Here is a 15,980-nt window from a genome sequence, read left to right as displayed (position 1 = left end):
TCACCGTAGACGAACGTTTGGCGACGTACCGGGGATCATGTCCTTTCCGTGTATACATGAAAAGCAAACCTGGACGATACGGAATTAAAATATGGGTGGCAGCTGATGCCAAAACAGCCTATATTTTAAATACTCAAGTATACACGGGCAAAATTGGCAATGCCCGAGAAGTAAATCAGGGGTTACGAGTCGTAACTGACTTAGTAGCACCATATTACGGTTCTGGAAGAGGTGTTACGACAGACAACTTTTTCACGTCAATACCTCTTGCCAATAAATTATTGGATAATAATTTGACGCTGACTGGTACATTGAGGTCGAATAAAAGAGAAATTCCAAAAGAATTTTTACCTTCTCCGCAAAGGGAATTACATACAAGCCTTTTTGGTTTTACCGATGCACTTACAATTGTTTCTTATGTGCCGAAAAAGAAGAGTGCAGTGGCTCTTCTTTCAACCGAATTCCACGACGACAAAATTTCATCAGCGTCAGAGTCAAAAAAGCCAGATATAATATTACATTACAACTCAACAAAGGGGGCTGTAGACACCGGGGACAAAATGACAAGGGAATATTCCTGCGTTAGGTCGACAAGAAGGTGGCCATTTCGTATTTTCATGGAGATTTTAGATATGGCTGCCTTGAATGCTTATGTTATTTGGATCACTAAATATCCAGAATGGCATTCAAATGACCGAAGCAGACGAAAAATCTTTATCAGGGAGTTGGCCATGGACTTAGTGAAAAACAACATTAAAAGTAGAAAAGAAAGCGGTGTAAAATTTCACAAAGCGCAGCAATACGGCTTCGAATTATTTGAAAAAGTTATGCCGAGCACAAGCGACGATATTGTATTAAATGAAGTACAAGTTTTACCTACCAAGGCAATACGAAGACGGTGTTATCTTTGCCCGCGCAACATTGATAGAAAAACTAAGCTGTGTTGTTATACTTGCAGGAAATCTATTTGTGTTCTGCACAGGGTCCAAGAAAATTTTTGTACTAACTGTAAAACTATCAAGGACAATGCCAATAATGAATGTTGTTAAAATAATAAAAGTTGCTTAGGACGGATCTTTTGACAGATTTTAAACAATTCATCAAATTTTGATGTTAATTTTCAGGTTCTGCGAAAGTTCTATTCAAGTTCCGATATTATTTCAGTTCTGTGAAGTACCTGGCCTATACTGATATCATAACAGAACTTGAATAGAAATTTCATAGAACTTTAAAATTAACAAACAATCTGTCATTTTTGTAATAAGCATATCCGACCTTTAGAAATTTCTTCTATTATTCACTTTTTCTAGTATTTTTGCTGTTTCTTTTCAAGTCATCACTATACTAATGGTGCCATGATCTGCAATTTTAGGTTTGTCTAGTATTTTAGAATTTGTTCACGTTCATTTGATTACACAAACTCAATTAGTGTACTGGTTGTTTGTGTTATCTTGGTGTATTCTCAGTCGAATTGTTTCATTTTTAAAATGATCACGTTGGAAAATATTTTGCATAAAAATCCGTTTTGTTTATTTCATATTAATATTATAGTTTTTAATAATAAATTACGTGTATTTTAAATAATTAAAGCATTCATGATAGTGCATGTAGTCACTTACTAACATTTGGTAAATGAACAACATATTTTTCTATAAGAAAACAAACATTTTTCGACCATATCTTTTGTGCTTTTAATCATTTCTCTGTTTATCACTTTTTTATAAGAAGTCCCTCTACTGTTTTAGACGTGGTGCACTTTTCTCATTTTCCATTTAAATTTATGTATAAAGGTTTCAATTGCTCAAAGCATAGTGGTCATTTGGAAATTGTTAATTTATGCGATTGTTTATTGATAACTTGATATCAATTTTACAATGTTTTCCAGAACATCTAGTTCACTTTTGCAGTCTTGTGCAATAAGTATATATCCAGGAGTCATTACGCTATAATATCTTACAAGTGAAATGTTGTCAAAAACCGGACATAATATCCAATAGTTACTGTACCTTCTTATAACATTATATTTTATGTTTTTCCATCAAATTACGCAAAAATTGTGTTGTTAACGTCAGCTTGTTTTTGTTTTGTCTTCTTTTATAAATATGATCCCAATTTTAGATTAGATTATTTCTTGGTAATCACTTTGCATTTCATTTTTTCATACAATTTATTCTGGAGTATATTTATTCGATTTACCAATAAATTAAAGTTTGGGATATGTATGTACCAAAATTAATAGCTGACAGAATTATTCGCTATTTAATAATGCTGATTTTATTCCATGTTGTTTGGGTTTAACTTTCATCGTGTTGTGTGTGTTTTTCTAAATTGTGAATTTTTATTTAAAAAGTTATTGTCTTCTAGCTAGGTTATAATTTTCGTTTATTTCATCTTCAATTTTGGGAACTCGTGCCGTGTGTATATGTTACATTCCACTTGCTCAAGAAAAAAAATTCTTTGTAATAATACGATAAAGAGTAAATATCTTACATTTCAAGTTGTGATTTTCATCACGCGATTTGTGTATAATATGTAAATATAACGATCGTCCAGTTGATTAGTCAGACATCTCCGAAGAATCGGAATTTGAGTTGAGTATACAGTTATATGTAAAATGAAAAAACAAACAAAATATATGTTTTCTGGGTTATTTGTAGAAAATTTAAAAATGTCGTACTAATGTACCGAACCGTTATACTTCCCGGTGTTATTTTTTTATAGCATATTTAATTTATAAAATACAGACACATGTAAATAATATTTGGTTTATGGCGAGCATTCGAACATTGCTTTCCTCATTATCTCAAAACTTTGTATTTAGAGATGTCTGACTAATCAACTGGATGATCGACATGTCTTGTTTACCAGTAATAGGTATGTTCATTATACTATATGTGTAATAATTTTTGCTAATATCTAATGTTTGTTTCATAAAACTCATTTATTATAAAGTAGGTACCTACCTTATGTGTTTCCAAAATGTTGAGGTGTATTTTTGTAAAAATATAATATTTTGAGGTGTGTTTTTTGTCTTTTTGTAAATTTCTTCATTTTACTACGATATTATGTGTGTAAGATATTTTAAAATTATATTAAAATTATGTTTTATATTACGAATGTCTTTTTCTATTTTCTATTATAATTTTGCAATTTTCAGTTTATTTAATCAATCCCTATAAATGGTCACCATAAAAGAGATAGCCTCCTAGTATGATGACGTTTCTATTCTAAATGGTGGTTTTTGTTCAGGGCAATACTGAACGCATTTCCCATCCTTGGCCGTGCGGAAAATATATTATATTAAATGCATTATATTTTATGAATTATTTATGAAATATCACATAATTATTGAATTAATTTGCGCTTGCTGGGATTTTGAACCCGCGACCCAGAATCTCAACCATTTGACCATGGGGGCCGTCATTACTAAGAAAAAGAGAGAAATTCTCCGGTTTCTCATATGTATCCTATTACGAGTTTATAAATACCGTTTCCAGATCTCTCATAAATATTGTTTATCAAAAACGGGGAATTCTCAGGCTACAATAAAAAAATATTTATTTCAAGATTGGATTTCAATACTTTAAAAATACCTTATTTTTAACAATTTGAAGTTATTAAAAATACCTTATTTTTTACAATTTTATTTGATAAAACATTACAAAACAAAACCATTCACCGTTAAAAATGTAAAACATACCTACATAAATGGATCAGTGAAAAACTATAAACTCAATATATACCTATTCAAGCAAACGCATCATTTATGATTACAGGTTAACTGCGGCACGATGCTAGATGATACTCTAAATGAAATTATAATAAAAACAATCAGAAATAAGATATTAATTATTTTTTTTTTTGTAAACTAATGTTTAAGACAAGAATTTTTTTTCATAGCACAAAGGGTAACATTTATTTATAAGCAATAATTATTAGCTTGAAACACTCATCCACATTGAAAAATCTCCCGAGAAAAGATACATAATAATAATAAGAATAATTGTAGAAATAAAATAATTTAATACCTACATTAAATATCAACATACAACATTTGTTTCAAAATATTTAACATCCGTACCTAGTTTAGTAGTACGTAGTAGTTTTCATAAACTATAAAAGTAAAAAATACATATCCATCATTTACAGACCACCCTATGCAAGAAACTAGCCACCCACGTCGACGCTTAATCGCCAATCGGCAGTCGAGATTCGGAAACGAGGCGCGATGCTTGCTACGTACCCGCCTTCTCCGTTTTCTTTGAAAACATATGCGTTATGGTCTAAATTCATTAGAACATTAATTATGACTTTATTTATGAAACGATTTTGATAATGACTACTGAAATATGTAATATATACTTCCCTCTAATTATAACCAAAACAAATTTCATCGAATTATGTCATTAACACCTTTTAATAAGCAAAACAAATTGGGGGACTGAGTGACCCCGCTTCGGATCCAATGTGATTTTTTTCTTTCCGGGACGAAAGGGTTAAGGTGACCGGATAAATCATCAAAATGATAAAGTGATGAAACAAAAAACAACTGAGTTATGTAGGTTAGGTTATTTTTTTAAATTTTTTTTTTTTATAGTGAATACCTCACAAGAGTCCCAACTGCTCCCGTCTGGAGCCAGTGAGACTATGGCATCCCCAATTGGGGGATGTTGTGAGGCTGAAGGTAAGTGGGGAAGGGAAAGAGGAAGGTGGGGAAGTACCTGGCTATTCAGATCTAGTCACTAAACACGGCTAAAGCCATTTGGAGCAACGTTTCAATTCTGAATGGTGGTCTTACACCAGGGCGATACTGGTAGTATCTTCCACTCTGGAACGTGCCGCAAATATACTATATATTATTTTAATTAATTAATTGTGAAATAACACAAATTAATCAAATAAAATTTATTTGCGCACGCCGGGTTCGAACCCGCGACCTTCGCAATGGCAGTCCAATGCGTTACCACTGGACTATGGACTATGCCGGCCGTCAAAGGTTAGGTTAGGTTAGGTTTAAAATTTTTTTCATATTTTTAATGAGTTTATATCACTTTTTAAAGGTGTGTTGAATTGTCACTGTGTTGAGTTATCATGGAACCAAATTTTAATTCTTCACGCCAACAGTTCCAATTTTGAAAATGACGATTAAATTCAATGCAAATTTGAGTTCAATTTCACGCAGGAATAACGCACATCACGGAAAACTGAAATTAGTAGTATGTTTGATGATATTATTTGAAATGTTTGAAATACATATTGGAGTACCGGGAGGGTAGACGAGGTAGGAGATAGGTTTTAGGGGTGTTTACTTGTGTAACCACGATTGTTTATTCCGCGGGGTTGGTAAGAAACTGGGTTACGTATATTTAAAGTTGGTGAAGAAGTAAATGCTTCAAAGTAAAGAGACAGTAGAATTGAATTAATAATGTGAAAAGCGTTTTTTTCCTCTATCTTAAAAATAAACCGGAAAAATTTTATCATTAAATTTAAATTTCTAAGAAAATCAACACAAAAAACAAGGTTTTTATTATAATCTATTTTAAAATGTCTTTTAAAACTTAAAAAAAAATGGTTTGACCTAGGATTAATCCTTTCTTGGAATTGGAGATGATAACTCTAATAACCTCGCCAAATCCCGATAGGAAAGGCCCGACTTATATTTCGTATTTTAACTGCTGTAATCTGGTAATGCGTATATGTTCGCGAGTGCGTATTCGTGTGCGTGTGATTGTTGATGCACTATCATCGACAACAAGTCTATCTGTAGAGTTTCAGCTCGTTCGGATGTCTGGAAGTGGGTTAATTTCCGCTTCCAAGATTTACATTCATTCATTACCGAAAACAAAAGTTTCAAAAAAATGCATTTAAAAAATAAAAGATAAAGTTTTGCAGAAATTATGGAAATTTTGATTTTAAAACATCCCCATGACGAAAATATTTCTTTTTAAGTGCTAAAGTCAAGCCAATGATGTATCATTGGATATCTCCAATGGCATCCTAAATAGGGGTTGGTGATGAGGGCGGTGAAAATGGGAGGGGAAAGAGGTTTGGAAGAAAAATTACCTAGCTATTCAGATCTGGTCACCAAACATAGCTAAAACCAAGCAATTTTTCGAACAAAGAACTAACTCATTTCAAGAATTTAAGAAATTTCAAGCAATGTTTTCATCACTCTGCTATCAAATTTGAATTTTCTACTAGTTTTTGATATTAATTTTCTTATTTTGAGAAATTTTCACAGTTTTATGTCGTTAAACTTTATGATTTATTTTATATATATATTTATAATTTATTAAAGTGGTTTTAAAAAAATCTAAATTCACAAAACATTCATTATACATACTAAGCCTTACTAATAAACGTGTTTTAAATTTTACACAAACCGATAAACATCCATTTAAAATATAATAAGCAATTATTTATTGAAATACTAGTACATATTGAATTATTTGGCGGGATCGGAATATCTGTTCTGAGCATCTGACCGGCAATCAGAAGGTGCGGGTTCAATTCCCGTCGGCGGCATTTATTTTTACTCGAGAGATATTTTCAATTTGTATGGATATTTCAGGAAAGTAATTATTGCTTTTAATAATTTGTTGTCCTTTGTGCCATGCATAAAAAGCTTTGTCTTGTAAACATTAAATTGTCATTAAAAATAACCATTTATGTAGGTATCAAGAACGATTGTTTTGAAATACTTAGTGGTTTAAATATTTTATTCAAATTATAATTTAACTTAGTTTTTTTTGTGCATTACAGATTGATTCAATCCTATTAAAATACACATGAAATATACAAAGCTTTAAATTAAACAATTTACAATAACCGATATTTTAGAGTTCTTGCCTAAAATTACTTTTGAAATCTTTAAGGCCAATGTTGAAAATGTCAAGAGATCTAGAGGTATCATTTAGCACCACATACTTCTTGTCATGCTATGCTGGGCCATAACGTCCGTTCTTCCGTGTGGAATACAGAGCAAGTCGTGGCGTCGACCATGACGGTAGTTGTTCGGTACAAACAATTTATAGCATTCCAAGAGGTATGGGCTGTCTGGACTGTACCACACTTACAATACTCGTTTTACGTTAAATGAAGGACTAATTGTACCTAAGCATTTAAACAAATATCGACAAAGAACACTGGACTACATGATACCTAGTTGCTTAAATATGTTACCTGCTGAAATAAAAAAATGTACAAATGTAAAAACAAATATTATGTTGAAAAATTGGCTCGCTGAAAGACATAGTTTGTATTAGAGTCTAATACATTATGTTTTTATATTTTTAAAACAAATTGTTATTTTTTATTGTTATATCACTGTTGTCATTAAGTAAAATAAGTTTTATCTTTTTTTAATATTTTTTATGTGAAAAGTTGCCATCAACAAACTACTGAAAAGTAGTTTATTGGAACTTTTCTGTTTTTTTCTGTATTTTATTTTAATATTTACTGAAATATATATTTTTGTCTTGCTTTCTTTAAATAAAAATAATAATAATAATAATTCATGATTTTAAAAGCTGTTACTTGAAGGGTCCCATTTCTCCTAGATTGGAGACTTTCGTAGTGCGTTTCGGAGAGCAAATCTATGTAATGCATAAATTACATGCGTTTCACCATGCGTTTTATGAAATAAACAAAAATACTGGTATTTAGTCTAGAGAGTTGTGGGATAAAATCAAGTGCTAAAAAGTACAAAATTACTAGTTCTTTCCAGGAATTAACATAAACAGTGTGGGCACCAAGCCGCGGAGTGTCTCCGCCGCAACTGTTTACCCTTATTTAGCATACGTAACTAAAGTACACACGCATGGTCGTGTCCGACAGAAGTACGCTTTTATAAATAAGTGGATGCTTTTTGTTTAATCTCCACCAACCCCTTCGATAAATACACACTGTACACGTACGTACATTAAGCATACAAAGGGGATTGACAACCATTACAGAACTAAAAATAATAATAATAATAACATGGCATTTATATAGCGCAGTTTAGTGTCATTTCACTTCAAGTGCGCTCTATAACAAACTTAAAAATGGTAATTCAGTATTAGTGGTTCTTAAAATTATTCCTACAGTGTGCCTTACACAATACAGATCTAATATTATAGCACTAAATACACTGTTTATACAAAGTGATGACAAAACTTAGAATAACAATAATAGCAGAACAGGACAAAACAAGAATATTAAAATTAAAAACATAATATAAAACAGGAGGCAGTTTGTGTTCAGAAATGAGAATCTTCTAAGCAGACATTTTAAAAGGTACAATAAGGAGGCAACCAAAACCAAACAATTATCGGAAGTTTTAGAATATGGCTTATTATAAAATATCGAAAAGTAGTTAAGATTTATGAATGCTAAGATTTTTTTAAATAATTCTGTTTTTAAAGCCCGTTTAAATTCAGCCAAATTCTGGAGATTAGTGAGAGCTGAGGGAAGTCTATTCCAGATGAGAGGGCCTGTTACACTAAAAGAGCGATCATAGTAAACGGCTCGATTTGACATAGAAAGATCGATTAGACGATTACTAACATCTAGATCTGCTGACCTTAGAGTAAGCTGTCTATTATGTTATATAGTTATGCAAATAAATATACATAGCAAATAATCCTACAAAGGCAAAACCTGGCGTGGGTATTGTAGTACAGGGTGGGGCAAAAATAATCACCCGATGTTCTTTTGCTGTAATTTTTTTTTAATGATAAACTTAGGTACTTCTTGTTATTCCGCGTTCTTGGGGAGTAAACCGATCATGTCTTGTCGATTTGTATTTTGCGTTTGTTTACTTCACAAATGTCAAAACCGAATTGACATTTGGCGCTATTTGCAAAAGTTATAGCGTTTTCCAATAGGGTGATTACTTTTGCCCCACCCTGTAGATTATAAGTGTGTGTCAAGACCGAGTTGTTTGGCGGTCCGTCCTCTCTGCCTACCTCTGCGGAGAAACGGCGTGATGGTTAGTTAGTTAGTTAAGTATAAAGCGCAAAAATTAAATTCAAATGTATATTTTCTTTGGAGGTAAAAGATGTAGAATGAAGTTAAAAATAAAACAGTATGTGTAATGTAAACAAAAAATATGTATAATTTTCAGTGAAGTTTTAAACTATACATACAAAATATGGTTACTAATGTTGCATTGCATTGCACAACCGATAGGCCTCAGCACGGGTAATCCATCCAGTGAGGCCAACATTACTAAATTGTACTAAAAAATGTAAAATATTGTACCAAAATAAAAATAAATAGATTAGATAATAATTGAGATAGTCGCTGAAGAAAATTATTTAGACGATAGCAACGCTTCTACTGAAAGATGCATTAACTTCTAGGTCAGATTTCGTAAATTTCATTTCGAGATTATATACAATTTGAATGTTATTGTCAGTGGAAGTTTTATCGAAGTGGCATAATATATGTTTAGTGAACTGCTAACCAGTGACAAAGATTAATAAGATAAAAATGGTTTTTATTACTACATATCGAATAACCAGTTATTTACGCCATTAAAACTACTTACTAAAAAAATAGTCTTCATATGAAAATCCGTCCATGGGAGCGGAATTTCGAACGCACCCATGGATAAATAATTTCAATGGAATAATTCATACGAACAATATTCAGTTTTGTAGAGTGAAAGGTACTCACCTCTATAACTATAGAGCCGAAATATTAATATTTTGGTTCGGTGCACCAAGTTTTTATAAAAGACGCCAATTTTCACTTTCGCATAACATTATAGCACCTCGGATGAAAACGCACCAAAATAAATTATTACGACAATACTATTTTTGGCCGTGACAATCTCAAATCATAGCAATTCAAGAGTTCTTTCTTGTTTCTGAAATTGTAATTTTTCCACGATAACAGAAAAAAAAACAAAAAAGTGGTCTAAAAGTTAGGTTAGGTAGTTTTGCTTAAATATTTAGTATCGATATTAAACAAAATGTTTTACGAAGAACCAAATTTTATATTTAACTTCTTTCGTTCTTTACTTTTGAAAAATCTTATATGTTTCATTTACTCGTAAATTAGTTTAGAAATTTTAAATCCATTTTAGATTTTCAGGGCAAAATAATAAACGTGATTCATTTTTGGGTTATTCTGTCGTGTTCCACTTCTTCCCTCTTTCGCCAACGTTAGGTTATGTAACATTTGCTCTGATACATTATAAATGCTAGCATCGAAAATCTCTTTTAGTGATATTTTTACAATAGCAAAGTTCACGGAATAATTAGTAGGTATATGAAATATACGAAATTTATAACTTAAAATTAAATGTTCTCATCAAGTCAAAATATTGTATATATTATTGCATGTCCATAACACAATTATAAAATTAACATGAAATAGTGTTTCTGAATTAAAATATAGATTAGAATAAATTTAGTATGTAAAAAGGGTCAAGATAGATTTGCATATTATTAGAATGATTGTACACCCCTGATCCGAAACACACAATACAATATACAAGACAAAAAGTGGGAGGCGTCCCTGACAGGGGTAGATTCGAATTTGGAATTCTGAATTTAAATTTAAGGGGTGGCACTCGGGAAATTATTGTTTGCGACTCATTAAGTCGTAATTCACTATAATTGGTTAGGGATTTAGCCCTGAATTGCCATGTGGATTAGTTGGTCATGTGGCTGCTTTTGATTTTTGGTTAAGGGTTTCATTTCGGACGATAATAATAATAATTGGATGATTTGTATAGGGCATTTTTTGTTTAAAATCAACTAAACACAAAATCAAGAACACGCGTATCTTAGTTAATAAATTAAACATAAATTAATATTATAAAATCAATCAAATATTGATAAAATTAAAGAATTTAGAAAACAAACGGATTCGAAGACAGATAGAAGATATAAGATGTCAATGGAAGATATAAACGTATTCGTATGTCCATTTGAGGGAAACATTAAAATTGGTTGGGATTTTTTGTTCTAGGGCCCAGCGCCATAGGAACATATAGGCCGTACAGATACACCTACGCCTTTATTGAGGTATTGGATTTAAATTTATACATGGTGTTTGGTTATCAGAAACTTGAAAAAATTATTCAAATATGTATTATATTTAATGAAAGCTATGTAGTTTTAAGATGGTGTCAAAATAGGCTAAAGATAAACAGTAAATTAATATAGAATACAATAATTAATATAGAAGACAATAATTAATACAGAAGACAATAATTAATATAGAAAAAATAATTAATATAGAATACAATAATTAATATAGAAGACAATAATATAGAAGACAATAATTAATATAGAAGACAATAATTAATATAGAACACAATAATTAATATAGAAGACAATAATTAATAAAGAAGACAATAATTAATACAAAAGACAATAATTAATATAGAAGACAATAATTAATAAAGAAAACAATATTAGCGACCCTCAACGAAAATTTGAAACAGAAAAATCGGAATCAAATCATTTTCTGATTTTTCCGTTTCAAATTAAAGTTTGAGAGTCGTTAATATTGTCTTCAATGATTAAATATCACAATTTGAGGTTTTACTCAGTAAGTTATTACGAAAGTAAATTAATCATATTTATAAGGAAATTGGCAATTGTTTGAATGATTGAAATGGATTGCTTAAAAAATATAATTTTAAATGAATTATCGTAATTTAAGTACATATTCTAAAAGTTACTCAAGGTAAAAAAATCCTAAAAGTCACTTAACCTCACTAATACATAATAATTGTTTCCGTTAACAAAATATTCGGTTCTGTTGTCGTGTTGTCAAAATAATGGGGGGAAAAGAGATTAAAAAATGCCGCGTGACCATTGTTTGCATACTGAAACTCGTTTCATTATCATAATGAAATTTTCATTTCGATCAAATATAATGGCAATATACGGTGCCAGGCAGTGTAAGAGAGACAGAGTGCATGCTGAATGGGCTAGAACCAAAATGTAACATCTAAGTCAGTAGCGACATCGATTTGAATTCAAATGTACATGGAAGGCATTTCTAGTGGGTATTATATATTCAATTGCAGTACCTACTGAACTTCGTTTTTTCTAAATGAATAATTTTCATCGTAATTCGACAAACTTTAGCAATGTCAGTACCAATCGCCCTGTAACGTATCGGAATGCACAGTATGATAATACATGGGATGTAAAAATCTCGTTATAATATCAGATTTCACGAGATACGAGAATATCTACATAATGTGAACAAGCATTAAAGTTTATATATACCTGAAGAATAATATAATACCTACTATTTATTGGACTGAGCGTAGCGAAGTCCTGTTTTAACTAGACCGTTTGGATTTTCATTTGTCTGTAAATGTGTTTGCACGTTTCGTTTCCTTTCTAATAATTAAAAAGGACAAATAAATTATATTTATTTTGTGACGAAGCTCCGCAAAATCCTTCACTCTTATATAAAGAGAATAGAAAATTTGAATGATAACAAATCAAGAATAAAAATCTGACTGAAAGAGATTAATAAAAAAAACGACGTAGAAAACTGATAAAACAGAAATGAATAACTTTAGTCCGCCTTGGGACAGGTCACCCTAGTGAGGAGGACTAAGAAATACAATTTACTATAATATTTTGATGATTTATGTAGCGCCGTTTTTGTGCAAAATCACCCCAAGCGCGCACAAATATATTTAATGTCGTATTTTGTATGTGCAATGTTTAAATAGTCGCTATGATAAAAAACATATATGTTTATATATATTTAGATGGCCGTTTTAATGGTTTTTCAAATGATAAATTTTCATGTTATTTCTTTTCATTCTTTCTGATTTTGATTCATGTGATACTTTCTGATTCGCATTTTTCAATATTATGTATGGTATCTACCTAATGCTAAATAAATAATGTTTGAAAAATGAATTGGTATTGAGAAAGTGACGTTTCTTTAGACAATGTTTGGTTTTGATTTATTAAATAAGAAAAAAATAGAAATATACATTTTTGGCTGCGGGGTCCAATACAAATCTTAATTTTGTAAGCGAAATGTTTTCTGTTTCCTTCATTTTTGGTATCGAATATAATAACGTTAAGTATTAATGGTGTCTTTGTCCAAAGCTTGTGCCTGTCTACGTGGTTAGTATCAGAGAAAAATAGCAGAGATTCGACATAAAATCACCATTAAACCCATTTAGCGAGTGGCTCAAATGCAGGTGAGTGGCATAGTTTGCAATCCCCTGCAGTGGCATACACCAGACACCAGAAGGGCTTACTTTGTAGACTGGAGGAGCGGTGGCCCACCCCCGCCCCCATACCCCTCTCAACTCTTCCTCTCAACAGCCTTCACGTCTTTGCCTCTTCAAGTCGCCTGACGCTGCGGTGAATTAATGCGATTGTAATTTATTGCCGTGACTCCTCGTGCATAAAACGAAGAGACGATTCACTAACATCAGAAAAAAATATTTTGCATTGGCATGGATATTTTGGTTTGATTCCTAGGATGGGTTGTTAAGCAAAATTTTAAAATTCTTCAATATTAAAGTTGATTTTCAAGTTAAAGTTCTTTAGTAGATTCAACGAACCTATAGTTTTTATATTTTCACCGAGCATATTATAAAGCAATGGAACTTGCAATGGATTTTCGTGTATTCAAGGTGATTCAAGACAGAAGCCACGACATGGGCAATCCAACAAACATCACCATTCTCAGCCAGTATGGATGTTTTTACCAGTTTCTTTAATAGATTCAACGAACCTATAGTTTTATATTTTCACCGAGCATATTATAAAGCAATGGAACTTCGTGTATTCACCGGCTGATACATTAAAGAAGAACCCAATCTAGTATTGCGCACTTGTTGTGATCTTCCTTTTGGCAGTATCAATGTAACATTGCCTAACTTATTATAAAAGGAAAATTTACCGATTATGTCTAATGTAAATATGTATCCAATACATACCAGGGTTCCACGACCTACATTTTCACCTTGTGATGAATTCTACCAAATACTGGATTGTTTTGTTCGCGATGTTGTTCAGAAGTTTCTCTTACCTGAAACAAAAAAATAAAACAGATTGTTAAAAATATGAAAATTAATTGTTGAAATTCTGATAAAAACGTGATGGCAATCCATCTCATGATTTCGGAACACGTGTTCATGCAGGTGTTCTTTTCCTAATAAATATAAAGACGAAATGCGACAATATTAGTATTTGTATGAACACGTATTCCGCCGTCCTCACGTCACATTCACATTTTATTGATACTTTGTGAAGAAATCTGTTAATTCATTCACAGGAAAATTAATAATTTGACAAGATTTTTAATAAATTAGCAATATTTTTTTATCAGTAAGTTTTATCCGTGTAGCAAAAACTGATGCGGATGAATTCGCTAGTAGGTGCGGAATCACCCCCTCTCCGTTGTGAGCAGCCTAGTTGAGGGTCGGAGGACATTAGTGGGCTAAAAAAGCTCACTTCTTATACGAGATACGCGACCCACCCATCCCCCCGCCCACTAGGGGTGGGTCCGTATAGACAGGGTAGTCTGGAGAGTGTGGGGTGGAAAGAACCACCCCTTCTTGACCCGCCGCCCCGGAACTAATGATGAGCTCCGGGAAATTCTGATGCGAAAGTTTGTGCATTTTTTTGTTGGAGTGCCAAGGCTTGAATAAAAATAAGGTTTTATGTATGTAGGATTTCTGTGACTATTGAAATATGTCATCAATGATTAACCCATCGGGTGGGATTATTACAGTTTCGAAGACAAAGGGGTTAAGTTATCCACAAAAATCAATAGATTTATCAATACCTGTGTGTAGTTGAAACTTGAAACACGTTAACACGGAAGTAATAGCTTCACAGATGCGCTCATAGAGGCCAGTGCAAAGAGCTTGCTTGCAAGTCCGCAAGATGGCAGCTAGTAGCCAGTAGTCGCCAGGACCAGTTAGAATGCTCCCAGAGAAACTTGTTTTCAGATCTGTGAAAGGTGTTTTCAGATCTCATTTAGCCAGCTTCTCGTTAGGTCGAGTATCGAGTCACCATTGTATTAAAAAATCCCTGATTTAACCCGAAGAACCTATTTTTTAAAATCTCCTTCCACGACGAGTTGGAGAACGGTTTGTGGGAACACAACAATATATTACCCACAGACAGGCAGAGCTAACTTGTAACTTTTTATTCTGAAAATTTGTAATAAAAAATTGGGAAAAATAAACAGAAAAATCCCTCATTTATAATTTTTAGATATAAAGCTAGAAAGTTTGTGTTGAAAATGAAAATTTAGCTCGTTGCGTTAAAGTAGATATTGTTAAAAATTAAAGGTGTTCAAATAAGGTCCGAGCGCACAGTTCGAGATATTTGCTGCCAATATTTTGTTGTTGTTTAAATAGGGTCATTAGTGTGATCGGAATTCAAACTCGTTTTGTCTCTTCTCTAAATAGTATAAAATAAATTCGTTATCCGCGTCTGTCTCTTTGTGCGATCAGTTCTTCTAAACTAAGCAACGGATTTTGATAGGATTTTCACTATCATTTAGAGAATTTCTTCCGGGAGGTTTATACATATAATCCATGCATGTTACATTTATAGAAAGAATATAAATGTAGATATTTTTTAATCAAGAAGTAAAAAATTTTTTCGGACACTTACATCGCTATCGCTGGCTAAACCTTATGAGATACATCAAAATAATGTACTACGGAATTGTATATATTAAAAATATCTAAAGAAAAGTCAGCAATATTATATGTGTATCTCTTAAGGATAACCCCCAGCAATGCCGGGTGCATGTCAGCAAGTATATAAATAAATAAATAATAAACTTTTATTTTTAAATTTTAATATTTTTAAACTCTAAAAAATATAATTTAATCAGATCAGAAATCGAAATTCAATTTCTCATTTGAAAGATTTTGAGTAGCGTACCGGCCCGTATAAATTGGGCAATAGACTGAAATAATATTCACAAACAGAGTGAGTTTCCGATTTCGCTTGCCATAAATTCCCAAGTTTCCA

The sequence above is a fragment of the Hesperophylax consimilis genome, chromosome 29 (assembly GCF_061612785.1).
Source record: "Hesperophylax consimilis isolate HC1 chromosome 29, BYU_Hcon_1.0, whole genome shotgun sequence".
Taxonomy (NCBI): domain Eukaryota; kingdom Metazoa; phylum Arthropoda; class Insecta; order Trichoptera; family Limnephilidae; genus Hesperophylax; species Hesperophylax consimilis.
The sequence above is the reverse complement of the archived record's forward strand: the minus strand, read 5'-3'. Positions refer to the sequence as shown.